A 15,361-nucleotide genomic window follows, 5' to 3' on the forward strand; every position below is an offset into this window, starting at 1 on the left:
CATTGCAGAGCATATTGCAGAGCAGCAAGGTCCATGGTAACCAGTTTGCCATCACATTTGTGCATTTTCAGCGCGTAGACCGTGATAAAGATAACTAGCCATTTGTACAGCTTCATTTTACGTGTACATCGAGACACGGAGAGCATACAGAAGTGCACTAGGCAGGCGGTATGCAAAACCACCTCGTAGAATTCGCTTCAGGACTTAAACGTCATTGCACGTGTGGCTTGAAAACTAGGGCGCTGTAAACGAAAATGAATTGTGTGGCACCGCATATTTGACAAAGAAAACGGTGACACTTCTCTGAGGTTGAAGAAATAATCGCATCCCAATGTTTAGTTGAAACTGCCGCTACAAAGGTCGCGCATGCTACGAAGTGACACACCATATTGTTATCGCTTTGCGAATCTTGTTTAGATGGCATGGGTGCTAGGAATGTAGCATGCTTTCGAGTAGAGTAGTGACACCTGGGGTAACAAAAAATAAAGAAGGAACCTACGCAGGAGTGCGAATACAGCAGTGGTACCATAATAAGGAATACATAAATTATATCTATATAGATAAAATAGGTTGCGTTACTAAAAACTGCTCGGTCTCCGAAGTAGTCTCAAAATACTGTTCCACGAGCACATTTACTATTAGTCGTTGATGATATATTGTTGTCTGAAAATATACTGAAAAAATAAACTAGAAACATTAAAAACCTAGGAATATTAAAAGAAAAACACTCACTAGCTTCTTTCGATTGCAGACAGCATCGCCAATCAGGGAAATACACCCTATATGGCTTCGAAATTTCATGCGTTTCATCATGTAAATACCTCGGCATAACCTATTAAAATACCCAAGCTTGACCATATCATGTCATTAACGTAGCCAATGCCGCGAATCGAATGCTCGGCTTTCTCCGCCGGAACTTAAGACTCGCTTCCCCATTAGTAAAACTATTAGATTGCATTACATGTGTCCACCCTAAGTAAGACAATGTATGCTCTGTCTGGAATCCTGATCAACATAACCTATCTAATACACTTGAATCAGTTCAAAACCGTGCAGCCCGCTTTTTTTACTCCGAATTTTCTTATCAAGTAAGTGTCTGTGAACTAAAAACCCGTGCCGGTCTCACCAATCTAGAATCGCTACGTCATACCTCCAGACTGTCTCTTTTTCACATATTCTATCATGTACCATTTCAAATTTCAGCTGTATTACCAGCTAATCGCCATTGCAGCCCCACTAACTATAGAAGAGCCGTGTATCCTCCCCCTGGCGCAGACTACCTCCCATCTAGGCTCACTTCTTTTGTGAAAAGAGCAAGGGACTGCAACGGTCTTTCTGCCAACGCCACGCACCTCTTCGACCCACATCACCTCAGTGCTGTTCACGAGTCATTGTTCTGTTAAACCCAGCCAATCCCTCATGTAATCCACCATCTCTGGGGCATTTGAGGTACAGTAAATGAAGTAAAATAAATGAAATGAAATCGAATGAAATATGTTTAAATATACTGATGTTGGTATGCTTGATGACACAGCAATCTCTCCCCTTCTTTCTCCGTAGTGTTTTTGGTGTTTCGCTTTATACTTTACAAAACAGAACTCTCATCAAATGTTTAAGAATACTGCAGAATAAATAACGCAAGTGTCATTTTGCGTCCTTGTTGCTCATCAAAAAGCCAAACAGATACACATCTGCAAAAACAGCAGCACTGATGCTTGCTCTTTCTGATGCAGTGGTTCCTGCAGGAATCATAATACTTCACAACAATATATAAGCGAAATGAAGAAATACAAACACCAAAAGTAATCTGAGAAATTAGATAGTGCGCAACTCTATTTACATACCTTGCCAATTTTGGTGTTTGTGTTGTAGTGTCGTGCTCCCCTGATAATTCATTAATGCCTATTCGTGGCACTCAAGCTGAAGGTAATCCTCTGGGCAAAATCTTTGGGGAATGCTGCCTAAAGGGTATCGCGTGCCCTGTGTGATGCAAAAATGGTCGAAGTACAACGCGAGAATGTATCACACCCGTAATCACACTGTCAATCAAGAAGTTCGATTAATCGTACGCTGCCTTCAACGCCTTGTATAGTGCTTGATTTGCCGGCATTCGATGAAAACTGCCTCTCTTGCGCTTCCAAAAGCTGCATTGAAAATGATTTCTTTATTTTGTCGGGCTTTTCTAGTTAGGACGCACGAATTACATTTTCTTTAGTTCCGTGACAAAGTTCGCACCAGAAAAAGATGAAAAAATGAACGCCTCAAACAAATTAAGTTTACAAGCACAACAAGCTGGGCATACAACAAAGGAGTTGCTGTTAATTGACAATTATTTTCAAATATTAGGATTGTATTAAAATGTCGTTGTGTGTCGAGATGTCGTCCAGGTGATTCCAGTGAGATCCTCCAAATGTAGCCGAAGGAGTAACTTGAAGAATGCTATTGTAGATTCAGTGTAGCATTAATGGGGCAGGGTTGGGTGGGGGCTATGGAAAGAGGGGGTCGAAGTCTCATCAAAACAAACATGGTACAGGTTGCGGGAGAGGAGGGATCACAGTACGGGAAAACATGTCAGTGAGAAAATTTTATGCCCAACATGTATGTGCATGTGCAGATTTATGCATGTGTCAGATGTGCCAACGTAGGCCCCTAGACACTTTGGATTCACTAGTGGTGAATTCTCAGGCATTCTTCTATTCACCGTCCGTGCCCAGCACATCGACGAAATCCGAGAACTCCATCAGAATGCTCGAAAGGGCTCGAGACGAAACGAAGAAATTAAGGTGCTCTAAGTCTTGGGAGTGTCTGCAGTTACCTGTGGACCACTGCCAGCAAAAAGGAAACACCATGCTTTGGGCTTCATTAGATTTTGGAAACTAAGGACACAATGCACGAGAGCTAAACAGTACACAGAGAGCACAATTTTTGCTCGTAATATACACAAATGCCCTTCTCTCTATAACAATTGCGCACTTTTCACTTTACAGCCGCACTGTTCCGATTTTTTTTTTTCATTGGGGTGATCCTGCTTGGAGGTATTTATCGCAATTTCACTCGTATGGCATACGATCATTTGGCGCTATTGGTGCTATTGCTGGCACATACAATCCTGTAAGTCTTTGTTACTTGCGTTTGCATTTATTGTTCATTGCGGCGCTTGTAGTTTTTGGTACGCGTATTGCTCCGTATTCCCGCTCCCCTCTATAATGCTTCGGTAATTGAGGGCGGCGAAAATAAAATAAAAATAAATCCTAAGCACGAAAATTACTTCCTCTTTGAGGCAGCTTTGAAGAATCGATGAAGCTTGGCTTGGCGCGCAGACATGCGGAGCGAATGTTTATTCGCGAGCACGGTTTCTCGTACCGAAGCGTGCGCGATAAATTCTGTTAGCACATGTTACTTCTTAGCTCTGGAGCCAAACGGAAACTTTCCGCTCGACAGCCCGAGATGTACATTGAAGAGCTCGTGCTATAAACTCCACATGTATAGAAAGCAGGGACAACATGACAACGTCTCCCGCCCGAGTTATCCGCGCCATATACAATAGTGACAGCCGCGGAGCGCTTGTAAGATCTTTCATTGTTGCTGTATATCTGCTACATCGGCTCCAGCCGTCGCGCATATGCATTGTGCGCGAGAATCATAGGGAATAACGAACGCCATGGCACGCGAGAACGTCGAGCGTGCTTGTTACGTTTGCTCCTTGCCGCATATATAAACTACCTCCTGGATACGCTCCATAGATGTCTTACCCCATGCTCGTTTTATATTATGATAAAGAGTTTTGATTTCAGCCGGCCCGATGCTGTGATGTTGCACATCGGGCTGTAGGACATACACGAATCGTCTGCGCCTTTCGTTGCACACAGATGACGCGCTGTCGCGCCATGGAAATATCTGGCATATTGGGGAACTCCTTTTGTTTCACTCACTGCAAACGTACGAAGATCTCATAATTGTTAGCATGAAGACGCATCTTCGTTTTTGCCATAGTGGAGCGCTATGCACTGTTCCTTTTTGATCGGTTTTGCTGAGTATTATATATATATATATATATATATATATATATATATATATTTATTGTATCGTTACCTGTAGGGACACTTTCAGCTTCCGCAATAGAGGCCTCAAAACGGCCAACGATAAAGAACTCGCGTGTTGATACAAATAATTCTGAAGTCTACGCTATGAGGAAGGCCGTATAAATAGGTTGGTGATGTTCAGAATGTGCAACGTTTGCAGGACAATCAGAAGCAGTGTTTGCATGTTCAAAAGTAGGGGAAGTTGCAAAAAAATCTAGACTGCACGCATTGCCGTCGCACCCCTACGTCCCCAGCACGATATTTTTCCGACCGTTTCCAAAAACGCGGCATCTTTTCAGCGCGAGAACATTGTGTGGAAGTATAATTACGCTCGCAAATTCACAGACCTCTTCGTACGCCGTGCAGCGGTAGGGAAATGTACATTGTTCTTACCTGTACGTAAGCACTATGGGTGTACCAGGGCTGCTTCAGAGTGTCGGTGTCTTTATTTATGCAAGACTTTTACCGCACCATACCATATCCCGTCACCGTTTTTAATACATGCTTTGCGATAGCAGTCTCTTCTCACATAGAGATTTAAAAAAATAATAAATCATAATGAAAAGTAATGAAGTAACAATAACATCATTTCTAGTCACATAAGTAGACTAATACCACACTGAAACAAAAAGTCAACTCAGAAAGACACCTACACCAAGTACAGTCACATACGTGTACCAAAGTAAACACAAAGTGTAGTCACCTAACTCCACTAAAATCAGGGCACATAAGCAAGCACGGAATAGATTCATACGAGCGTACATAAAATCAGGCATTGAATTGGCCATAGTCGGGACAAGACACAAACAAACAAACATAGAATGCGCCTATCAGATTTAAATATTCTACTTAATAGTTTCCGAGAGTATTGCTCGCTCCTAAAGATCTTTGAAGGGCGAATAACGCGCGTCCTTGCAATGAGTATGTTGGCCAACGACCTAACATCTTCATCAGGCTTCAGCTTGATGAAGATGTTATGATGAAGGTGGGCTTGCGACATAATGCCGTTAAATCACTTGCTATGCGTTGTCTGTGTGCGTGGTGTCGTGGACATTTTACCAGAAAATGGTATACATATTTATCGGCGTCGCCACTACTGCATTCGAGACAATCAGCTCTTTAAATTTTATCTAGAAAGTGTTTTGTGTACATGGTACCGAGCCGCAGACTCTGAATGAGCGTTTCAAACGTTTTGGTTGTATCTAATGTGGATGGGATTTTAAATTGTAGAAATGGGTCAATATAAAATAAATCTGAAGATTTCGAGCTCTGATAAAACCACGTCGCCTTGAAACCACGTGCTCAGATCTGTCTTATGTACCGCAATTCGCCTTGCGTTAGAGGGAGACCATGTGTGGCGTTATTAACACGCGCTTGTCCAGCTGTCATGTTTGCTGCAATATTTCCAGGAGTATATTGCACTGGCCAGTTATCCACTGAATCATTAGTCTGCGATTTTCCTCACCTGGTTTTGTGAGTTCCTTTAGTGTCTCGTAAACTAACGCCATGTTTTGCGAATTGCTGATGTCACCATGAAGTGATGATAATGCTGCCTGCGAGTCACAAAGGATGACCTTTTGTTCCCCTTTTTTGCGTTGAATTTATGTATTGTAATAAAGGAAGTATTGCAAAAAGCTCTGCTGTTGGATCTGGACCTACAGCAGTCTTCGTCTTACAAGACACAAGCGCCATATTAGCTCAGTCATAGAGGATTCGCTGTCTAATTGTGCGTGCTGCACTTAAAACTTTTTAGAACTTTTTATTTTGCTATTTTAACTGAGCATTGAAACTCAGCACGAGTAATAGATACGGTTCTTGTAATTATAATTTGTGCAACATTTCTCAGCAATCACTAATTCTAAACTATCGTTGCCTACTGCCAGAGCATGTAATGGTTGTGTTTGAACAACAGGGCCCCTTAATGCACGAATAGTCATCCATACTCGTGGAACTGGTGTTTGGATGAGACAACGTATCGTTGTCTTGCGTCTCTGAAATTCGCGTCTCCGCATGACTGAGTGAATATGCTGCGAATTTATACACGCTTCTATATTTCTACCCCGGCGACAAGCTTTTCCTTCTCTTCTTGTTACAACTCTCAAATGCTCATATTCTGATGTGTACTCGTAAGGAATGAGCACTTGTTTCGTACACATTGCCATTGTTTCTTCTGTCGTTCTTATGCAGACGAATACCCCTACCACGACACTTGGATTTAAGGTGACCCTATCAGCTTTAACACAAGTGGCGTGGTAGGGGTGTGCGTCAGCAAAGAATTACTTATTTTTCCGATCTGCCGCCAACCAAAACCGCCCCAATAGTAATATAGATTTATTTGCTTTCTTGTAGGCTTGCGATTGTTCTCACCGCGCTCGTACATAAAGGTGTCAAGTTTAAGAAGGGTATAGGTGTCCCTGACATGACAGATAATGCCCTCACAAGAGCTCAAAACACGTGTGGGGATCGAGGTGCCTTCCCGCGCCTCGTCACCCAGCTCACGCGTTGTGCTTAGCTCGATCTCCGGGTGGACACGGCGGACATGGCTAAGCGCGCCGGAGCTGATTTCCTGCGCAAACCGTGCTTCTCCCTCCAAGGGTCGAATCACTGCGCGAGCAAGTGTCACTGGGACGAGCCCTGATTGGCCTCTCGAGTGTCGGCCCCCGGGCGCCCTTTCCACCCGAGCTCTCTTCAGCTGAACGCTTTATCGCCGCGGCAGATGCTCACAGGCCGGGAACGTCGTGGTTACATATGTGACCTTTGTTCCCGCGACTTCTCGTTCTCGCGCTTGGTGGGCCGCTTCCCAGTTAGCCCTAGCGCAGCGGGCGCGTGTACTCGATCGGTCTTGCTGTGAGGCTTTGACCGTAATTGCCGTGACTGTCACACTGCGCTGTATCTTGGGGGAATAAACCTGTACTTGTTAGCGATCAGACTCTAGAGCCTTCTCTGCGCCGTGTCGGAGGAGCGCCGTGCCCTTTCCTGACCGTCGCTCGTAGGGTGAGCCTTGTGCAAACCCATCGCCATACACGATTTTCTTAGATTCGTGTCATCGCTCACGAATGCGAGCTTCTTTTTTTTTTAAAGGCTGTCATATTTGCCCGTTAGACTTTAACATGAAATAGAGCTTTTTATACTTTCTTTTATGCCGCACACCCAAGTCTAAAACGATGCATTGTCTGAGATATTTGCAGCGCTGCGTAGCCTACCGCTAGATTGAGTGTGACGCTGAGAATGATGGAGGCTTCTTGGCTGGTGTAATGCAGTTTCACCGAATTCAAGGCAGTATAAGTTTAGTTGTAATATATTCTAGAATTAAAAGATACAAACTGCATTGAAAACTTACTTATCTGTAGCTACATCATTGATTATCTTAAATTAATACATAAATTTTCACATCTAGCGATGTCAGAAAAGTAATAGCCTATAATATAACGTCATATAAAGTTCGAATGCACGATTGAAGACTTACATTGTTTGCTGCTATCATTACGCGCCATTGTTTCCTTCTCAGTGTGCTTGCTCTTCCTATTTGATAGTCCTTTTCTTATTTTGGACCTTTAGCTGGACCACTGCATCCTCCGAGTTCTGATTGCCATGGCTACTGAGATGGTATTGAATGATGCTCGTAATCAATGCCTCTTGAGCGTTTCCTCGTCGTACCGATTTGTAAACAGTTTGAGGAATGCTTGGCTGCTTTGTCGTGTTGTCCACCAGGTGGGACTTTGAAAAGTCCTCTTTGGAGTAGTACCTCGTTTACAGGTTCTCCACAAGCTATATTTGCTTGGTGTCATTTGTAAAAGTAACCCTTCATTCTTTATCGATATTTATGTTCTCCATCTCAAGCGTAATGTTCGTGATGGTGTGTGACCTTATGAACAATGTTTAGTGCTTTGAGTGCATATAAAGAACGGAGTTTCCGAAATAGAGTAGGGGCAGAATTCATCCCAAAGCTGCAGTCTGAGAACAACTATTTTGATTAATGGCGCCTTCGAGGGACAATTCTGACAATTCTAACCCCCTGTAAAATCGGGGTAGAGAGACGTAAATGTCTTGAAGCCCTGCATAACTGCCTCTGTGACAGAGTTTGCTTCCGGATTATATATAGCTGGAAAACGCAGCTGAATGCAGGTGCTTTGGGGTGTCTGAAGGCTTAGACAATGTGGTGGAGACCTCGGGGAGAAAAGTTTGAGGAGCCATTCCACCCTGGGAGGGTGGTTGACCAGCGAAGCTGCTATTATAGTCTAAATTATGTTGGTATAGAGCATTGTTGATATATGTAACTCTTGGGGCGTACGGATCAGGCGTGATCGACCTTCCCTTAGCGAACGGTGAAGCGACATGGTACCAAATTTTTCCTTGGTCGCCTTATCAGGCGTGCACTACGTCACGCACAAAGTCATACATACACAGAGATACCGAAGAAAGGCTTTTAGGACGCCGCTCTAAAGAAGCAGGTGTTGTCGACGCAGCTGCGACGGAGCGCCGTTTAGACGCAGGTGGCCGTTAAACCGAGTCTCAACGCGAGCGACGATGTGCGGTGACCGGGGCGCAGTCCAAAGGAGTGCACGAAAGAAAACTTGTTTGTTGGCAATTTGCTATTGAGTATACTTCGTTGTTAATTAGCTGAATGGAACTGGGAAGAACTACAGTTTTATTCTAGGGGACAAACATGCGGATGTGCGTTTCCTTGCCGTAGAAGCCCACGTATTGACAGCAGGCGGAAATTCCATAATATTTACAACTTCACTGTGAACTAAGTAATTATGAAAAGCAAATGAAACTCGGAGTAATGTTAGAAGCGTTTTAGCGGCCAATTAACATATAAGTTGTTTCGGCTTAGTTTCGATAAAATGACAGTTACAGCCGTTTGCTGTAACCATCCTCCCTCCGTTGGTGCCCATTTATTGACAGCGGATGGGAACTCTGTGACGCAGTTTACAACTTCACTGTGAATTAATTTGACAAGTAAATGAAACTCGGCGTAACGATAGATTCGTATTAGCGGCCGATCTCAGTATAATTTTTTCCAGAAACCCTACATTAGATTGCGAGCTACAGAACATTCGCGAGAAAGTTGGCTTTGCTGCACGGCATTTTCTTTTTCCCACCATGAATTTACGGAGGGTAGCCATAGCCAGCATCGCTGTAAAACCTGAGCTCTCCACGACTATATTTAGGACTTGTAGGACACTTCCTAGCGTTCATTAACCACTACGCTATAAAGACAAGATGCCTGGCAGTTTTAGCTCGGAGACATTTCTTTTGTATGGTCCGAAGAATGCTAACCTTGCTATGCTGAGCTTATTAGAAGCATTTCATCTAACCCCATACTCACATTTCCCGACTCTATTTTGCCCTTACAATTGTATACGGACGCTTCCCACTATTGAATATGGCGCTAATTTTGCCATCCGGAAACACGGAAGCCCAGCAGAGGGCAACAAGTAACTGCTACTACTCCTACATGATTTCAAAATCCCAGATTAAATACAAAACTACAGAAAAAGCGTCTCTCACACTATTCATGCTCTAAGATATTTCAAGAGCTAGTGGAAAAGATACGCTTTTAAGCTCGACACTGTCATTTATTCCTTGACACGTTTGTCAACTAGTTCAGCCAAAGGAAAGATGGCGTGATAGAAGTTATAGAAGTCATCTTTGAAGTGCTGCGTCACCCAGGGGTAAAGCAAATGGATGCTGATTCGTTGTCAACACTTCACGCACCCTAAGCAATGAGCGCAGAAAGCGTCAATTTGGCGAAACTGAGGGAAAGAACATCCGACTGAGGCGTCAAGATTGACTGGACACAAACCTCAGACATGTTTTACAACCATGCTGCGTATATACATCATAATAATCCCGAGTCTGGAGGGCATGACGGTTTTTGGAGAACCTACCAAACACTGACACAAAGATTTACCTAGTGAAACTTGAAAACCAGTGTGCCTAGGTACATGAAAACTTGCCATGTTGCCAACTATGTAAGGCGATATTCAGACTAATATGAAACATTATCGTCTTATCGACCTGCTCAGACATTCCATTAGAAGCAATTCACTTTGACCTCGCTTAACTTGAAAAAGAAGGTGGAAGGAATGCGAAAGACCCAAGCATTTTTGTGCCTATGAACAGACGTACCAGATTTCTGGCTGCTAAGCCCGACAAGGAAGACATGCTTCATTTCGTTCTCGAAAGGGATATATTTTGGAAAGTAAAAGTTGTGGTAACTCACAATGGTCCAGGTTTTGGTAGCGCCAAGCTTTGTGCGTGGGCCCAGCAACGCGGCGTCGAAGTTCGTTTCCCGCACCGTACCATCCAGAAACCACTTGCAGAGAAGTTACAGGCCACTTTAAGGCGTTCTTGACTCTCTACCCTGACTTCCAAGGACGCTGAAAGCGTGCGCTAGAAGTCTTTTCATATCACAACCGTTCCTACAACGCCAGGATTAGGATGCATCCCGTATTTCGCATCTTTTTGAAGATATGTGCAGCTTGTAGGCGATAACGAACTAGGGATTATAGACAGCGTTAACCCTCCGGGAAACACCACTGTCTGCAGAGCAACGACGGTGATACCACGGTGCCATAAAAAAGATCTTTGATGAACGGCATCCGTATGAGATACCGGAAATAACTCCTGGAGACACGATTTTGGTCAAAAAAGGGCCTTGATTCAAGCACTCAGTCCTCTGGCCCATACCTTGTTACCAAAACGGTCTGGCAACAAGGGATCCTAAAAAATGTTTATTACGAAGGACCAAGGAGCTCGAAAGAAACTTCTATTCAAAACGTTATTCCGCACCATCGGCAGAAGTATGACGACAGAAGGCAGGGAGTATATCAGATTCCCCGGTCGGAAGCGGAGCAGACAAGGATGAAGAAGTGTGCCACGGCTGTGAAGAAAGAGAAGAATACAAAAGAGAGAGGTCGAGCATGGCGACTAAGTGATCTGAATAAATATTCGAAGGCTTTTAGATTTCGGGTACTTCCACACTAATAAACGAGTATTTCTAAATTGCTTTAGTGCCTTTCACCTCTTTCTTATTCCTGAAAGTCGCATTTACGTTTTGTCTGCTGCATAAAAGAACATTCACTTACCAACAGAGAAAAGTTCCAGGCATTTAACTAACTTGGTCTATAAAAACTAGTCGGAAATTCAGAATGGGTCGATAACATTTTATTATGAGCACTAACGCACGCCAGGGGCAGTTGTGTCATGTATGAGTTCGCGTTTTGCTATTTTTAAATAGTACTTGTTCAGCAAAACTGCTCACTGGTACCGCACTTATGGCGGGACCCGTTCATAGGCCCCATTGCAACGAAACTCAGAAAGCGACCGTACATATCGCTTACGGCCGCCGATTGATCGAGTGATATGTCATGACCGGCAAAAAGCACGGTGTTGTACATGACGGCCCCTGCCGTTTTCTCGTAACCCAGGAGTTTATTAGTCGGATTATTTGCCTCGTACCAAGGCCTTCGTACAGCTGTTTTGAACGCTGCTGACCCTCTCCATTCTAATTTCTCAAAGGAGCGTTCAATGTTTTTTGCCGGAAATAAGGCGTCGAGTTGTGCCGTGTAAAACAGGACGTGAAGCTTGTTGAGCACCTCTACTAATATGGTCGTCTTGTCCGTGAAGAAGTCTCCTACAGCCAGCGTCATTTCTACTTGAGACCGTGTGGCGTCGAGGATTCTGGAAGAGGCGATGTGAACCAGCCTCTTGAACTGCGTACTGTTTGCGTATTCCATGTATCTCTCAATCTCCCTCGCCACCAGTGGTCTCACAATGCTTCCTTGGTGCTCGAAGCCCGTTAGCTCCTCGAATAGGTTTTCTTCCGCAACCGAATGCATGTTGAGGATGGTTCCGCACAGTAATCCAGCAGCCGCAGTGAAATTCCCAGTGTCGACGAAGTCCTGTATTTTTTGTAATTGACGGGAATATCTAGTGCGACCTTGTTCATCCAACAAACCCGAACAATACAGGTAGTCGGTTGAATTGATGATTTCTAAAAGCGGGAAGACAAAGCCAGCGCCAAGCATCGCTCCTTTCAAGCGCAAAGGGAGCTCCTGCGGTTGCCGCGTCAGCATCTTGTGCGCCACTCCGATTGCTGACCTAGCTGTAAGAGAGATAAAAGAAGCTCATGTGAAACACAAATAATATGACAACTACCAAATGGACTAAATGTATTTGGACATTATCAAAAGGACCTATATTTGCGAGCATCCATTTTTGAATTTGACCGTATTACATATTAATACATCACAGTAGTCGCTGGCCAAAAAGGCAGTTTGCCCTCTGGCATAGAAGTACTGGCATGAATGAAGATCATTGGTCGCATGGTGCTTAACTTTTCCGCTAAGTGTTCACCTTCTTCCCCCTTTCTGCCCATTTTCCACTCACTCTGTGTGTGTGGTATAGTAAATCGGTCATTTGTCTGATGGACCTACGCCTTTAATTTTCTTGCCACTCTATTCCCCCTTTCCCTCACCCCCCGTGTGCGGTGGCAAGCAGTACGCTCGTCTGGTTGACCCCGGCCTTTCTTCTGCTTGTTTTCTCTCCCTCTCTCTCTCTTGGTGTATGTCTAGCAAAATGCAGATATCCCTTACCTGCAAACGCTTTAAAAGAATAGGCCCATAATTAGACGTGCCAAGAGACACCTTAAAACAAAAAGAACAAAGCACTGTTGTTTCCCGCCTACAGTCGGCGTGAAATGTTTGCGAACCACAGGAGAATCAATATAAGTTTATTATTTCTAGAGGCTTGGCAAGCTGCCAGGTACTTGGCTTACTTTCACACTGTATACAACATATGCTAACAACGCTATATGCGGTTCTACAGCCTGCGGTGAGAAACTTTTCGGTAATTCAACGTTTTTTTAGATCCCTCTGTCTAGAGCGTTCATGCCGACCGTATGTAATGGAGCCGCTGCTCGCTGTAAAACATTACCCAAAGATAGCAATGTTATCGAAAATCGAATAAGACGCCTTTGCCTATATGGCTAATGTGAAGATATGAAAACAGCGCAAAAAGGAAAGAATCGCTGACAGAAAGGTGGTTATTTTCGATTTTCTTTGTTTCGTGGTATGTTGGCTGTGTACAGAGTGACGCCGATAATGCTGTCATTAAAATGCCAATGAAAGATGCTGGTTGATGGCTGTGCATATTTTGTTTTTGCAATGAATTCGATAGCATGAAGACAGAACCAATCTTGCTTCCGTTTTTGCTATCTCCTTGATTCTAAACATAGTGCGACAAGAAAATATGCATTATTCCGTGATGCACCAGTTAACATTTGTTGGTTAGTAAAGCGCTTCACCTCTACAAGTTTCCTTTAACGATGTTTTCTCATGTCATTCATGAATACGGATCAGCTTGCCCAATTTTCTCCGCGTCTCAACTCCGCCCATTTCAGGAGTTGCATAAGAAACAGTTTTGGGCTGATGGTTTTTTTGTACTCAAAATTTGGCCCATTTATGGAATGCAACTTTTTCTTTTCCTCAGATGCTGCGCCTGAATGCGTCTGCCGAACGTAGATCATTTACGAGGCCGGTCAGGACGCAAAGAATATTTTATATCTCTTATTGATGCGAAAACATCAAACGACCCATTGACCGAAAAAGCCGGCGTCTGTCGCCTGCAGCAGCGAAACGGCAGGCAAATTTGAATTGGCTGCGACGCCACGTCATGAGCGCGCCTCGACATAGCAGAATGGACGCAAGGAAACGTCCTCTGCTAAAGCCCTTTAAACTTCGTAAAGTAGTGACACTCTCCTCCTCCGCCTTCTCACCTCCACGTTTCTCCTCTCTTTCACGCTCCCTCCTCGACCATGGCGCCGCCTACTGTGCTCGAGCGTACTAATGGCGCCAACATGCGCTCCTCGCCACTCCGTAGACGCTTCTCGAGCAAAAATGGCGCTGATGCACGGCGCGAGGGCCCATGTGATGCTATTAGGCCAATAGCGACGCGGCGTCAGCCTCGGCCAGAGCGCGCGAGGAGGAGGCGGCATTCTTGAAAGCGTGGCACTACTTTACGAAGTTTAAGGGACTTTATCTGCTGCCAGTTTAGCACTCCAGCTGTTGGGTGAGGGGGGAGGACATCACCGTGACGACACGCCACATAACCCTCGCTTTCGGAAGCCAGCGCGCAGTCCCTATCACTAGCACTCATCACTGGGCTTAGCTGCTGCGCGCACCTTAGGGCCTTGGTGACCGCGCTGCTTCTTCCTCGGTATCTCGTCGCACAGGACTTCCATGGCATTAGGCGTTGGCACCCCAGGCTGCTGGTGAGTGCTGATGGCTCGGGCAGCACCATACCGCTACGGCGCATTACTCGCAGCGCAAAACTCGACTGACCGCTCAGCGGCGTTCAATTGGACAATAATGCTTTCGCATTCACAAGTCATTAGGGCTAAGGTGTCCGCGATTTTTTTTTCTGACGAGCTGCTATGTCATGTGCCGTATACCAACATGGAGCTGTCAATACCATATATTTCTTAACATGGAATAATAAGCGCATGCATATACAGCTTGTTTTACCTCCGTAGGACTCTCCAGCGACAAAGAACTGTCTGTTCTTGTACTCCGGAAAAATTTGGAGGAACCGCCTGAGGAAACTGATGACTTGCACGGATGATTGTTCCAGTGTGGCGGCGTAGCGTTTTGTTTTGTCGAAGCTGTATCCCGATCCAGCAGGCTGGTCCAAGTAGATGATGTTGAAGTTAGATATCAGACTGTGATTTCTACGGTACAATGTTCCCCTTTCGTTAATTCCCAGGGGACCGTTTTCCAGGAATTGGCCGAACAGCGCAGACTGACCGGGGCTGCCTTGCAGCCACAGCAAAAGAGGCTTCTTGTCAGGATTGGTCTGCAGGAAACATGAAAAAACAGCAGAGTTCAGCAATTCAGCGATTTCTTCGAAACTGAAGTTATATATAGTGACAGCGGCATTCTAAAGGCGAAACCGCCATCTTCTTCGTTTGCACACATGTTACGAAAATAATGGCGCTCGCGTATTACGCGGGAATGGCGCAGAATTCCGTGGTTATAGACTGGTTAGGAGAGGAGGGGGAGGGGTGCGGTTTAAGAAGGTAGGAATTGAGAGTAAGCATGCTTGGGCGGTCATAGTAGTGCGCGATCTTTTCACGATGGTTTCAGCCGCGATGAGTTGTTTTGAAGGCTTCGACTGGATGTTATATGTTTTGGATGCTATAACTTCTACAACGGATACCTCGAATGCTGCACCACCTTGAAAATCCGCGTAAAATAAGAAACTTTTCTTTTTCT

This window comes from Dermacentor variabilis, chromosome 9, assembly GCF_050947875.1.
Source record: "Dermacentor variabilis isolate Ectoservices chromosome 9, ASM5094787v1, whole genome shotgun sequence".
In the NCBI taxonomy this organism is placed as follows: domain Eukaryota; kingdom Metazoa; phylum Arthropoda; class Arachnida; order Ixodida; family Ixodidae; genus Dermacentor; species Dermacentor variabilis.